This window comes from Babylonia areolata, chromosome 20, assembly GCF_041734735.1.
Source record: "Babylonia areolata isolate BAREFJ2019XMU chromosome 20, ASM4173473v1, whole genome shotgun sequence".
In the NCBI taxonomy this organism is placed as follows: domain Eukaryota; kingdom Metazoa; phylum Mollusca; class Gastropoda; order Neogastropoda; family Buccinidae; genus Babylonia; species Babylonia areolata.
Genome location: NC_134895.1, coordinates 47230589 through 47233088, shown reverse-complemented (window position 1 = coordinate 47233088; position 2500 = coordinate 47230589). Strand labels below are relative to the sequence as shown.

Here is a 2500-nt window from a genome sequence, read left to right as displayed (position 1 = left end):
GAGGTAGACGAAGAAAAAGAAAACATGAGCGCTAAAAGAGAGTGAGAGAGACACAGAGAGAGTTGTTTTTGTCTGCTCATGAAAAGGAATATGTGTCTGTGGAAAGTGTTGTGTTTCGTTGTTTTCCATCGTTTTAGCCATCTTCGTTTACGTTGTTGTTGTGAAAGAGCGGAGTGATGGAACATACATATGCGCACGCAAGCGCAGTTCATCCACACACACACACACACACACACACACACACACACACACACAGGTTCAAGAGTCTGTCTTCCCCTATCCTTGTCTTTTTCTCTGTCTCCATTTCGTTCTCTTCAGTATCACCTTCTCTGTCTCACTCACTCATATTGTCTGTCTGTCTCTGTCTCTCTCCGTCTCCACCACCCCTCTCTCTCTCTCTCACACACACACACACTGTCTCTCTCTCTTTGACCTCTCTGCGCCTCTCTTTGTGTCTCTGTGCCTCTCTTTGTGTCTCTGTGCCTCTCTTTGTGTGTGCCTCTCTTTGTGTCTCTGTGCCTCTCTTTGTGTCTCTGTGCCTCTCTTTGTGTCTCTGTGCCTCTCTTTGTGTCTCTGTGCCTCTCTTTGTGTCTGTGTCTGTCTTTTTTACGTTTAGGTTGTAACAAATGGATGGCATAAAATTTGCTTTGCGAAGCTCAGATTGAGAGCGCTTGGACTGATAGCCAACAGAAGATGGTTTGATTCAGATGTAGCAACTTCTCCTTTGCCCGTTGTGTGGCAAAAGCCCAGAAGATGGAAAATCATTTCATATTTAATTGCGAAAGATACGATGAATTACGAAAAAAAAACCCAACCTGTGCTGTTTTCAATACAGCTCCAGCGCAGAGTAAAGATTTGTTCGGCATACTGTTGACAGAAAATGAAGATATGATACTTTCACTTGCAAAATATGTATCTGGGGCAAAAAATATACGGAAAACGTCCATCATCGTTCCAAATACTCAATCAGTAGAAAATTAATATGGGTTTTATGAGGAAAAAAAAACATAGATAAAAAGGAAGGGCTACATTAGGATGGTCAATCTCGACATTGTAATTATATCATGTGTCGTATTAATATGATGAGTTTTGATGTTCAGGCATTAATAATAATTTCATAAGCTATAAGTTCTTTAGTATGTGTTTGTATTGATATGCGTGTCGATGTTACATGCGCGTAAATATTTATCATATGATGTATATGTGTACTTTGTTTTCTGTGTGCTGTCTACACCTTGGAGGCGAACGACTGAAAAAAAGGCACATTGTACTCCTGTCACATTTAATTTAAGACAAAGCGCCCCAGTGTCGCAAATCTCTTATCAGCTTGTTGTTTCAATTCTGGTTTGTTTGGGTTTTTTTTCTTTTTTTCTTTTTCATTCTGTTCCATTTTATCTGTTTTGCACCATTTTGTTCTGATTAGTACCTACGTTGTCGCTAGAGTTTTACAGCTAATGACATTAAACGTTTCTGTGTTCAGTGTCTCTATCTGTGTCTGTTTGTCTGTCTGTCTGTCTGTCTGTCTCTCACTCCCTTCTCTCTCTCTCTCTCTGAACGCACAGTAAGTCATAGTGTAAAAAAGTTCTCCTATACCCTCCCCCCCCTCTCTCCCTTCCCCTCATCCCCCCCCCCCCCCCTCTTTCGCCTGTCGTTGCCCCAAAAGCTTCTTCAGGTTATGGGGGATTCTGCTTGTCTGCGTCTTCATCTAGCTTCGGCATCATTCAGTAAAAACTCTTATCACTCTCGGCACACCTGCTCTCTCTCTCTCTCTCTCTCTCTCTCTCTCTCTCACACACACACACACACACACACACACACACACACACACACACACACACACACACACACACACACACACACACACACACACACACACACACACACACACACACACACACACACACACACACACACACACACACACACACACACACACACACACACACACACACACACACACACACACACACACACACACACACACACACACACACACACACACACACACACACACACACACACACACACACACACACACACACACACACACACACACACACACACACACACACACACACACACACACACACACACACACACACACACACACACACACACACACACACACACACACACACACACACACACACACACACACACACACACACACACACACACACACACACACACACACACACACACACACACACACACACACACACACACACACACACACACACACACACACACACACACACACACACACACACACACACACACACACACACACACACACACACACACACACACACACACACACACACACACACACACACACACACACACACACACACACACACACACACACACACACACACACACACACACACACACACACACACACACACACACACACACACACACACACACACACACACACACACACACACACACACACACACACACACACACACACACACACACACACACACACACACAC

The 2500-nt window shown here is 44.2% G+C and overlaps 1 protein-coding gene across 1 annotated transcript in view; it reads left to right on the top strand.

Moving 5' to 3' along the window:
• The window catches only part of LOC143294664 (protein patched homolog 1-like), a 99822-nt gene that overhangs the window by 40583 nt on the left and 56739 nt on the right, over nt 1–2500 (top strand). The gene's annotated exons all lie outside the window — the stretch shown is intronic.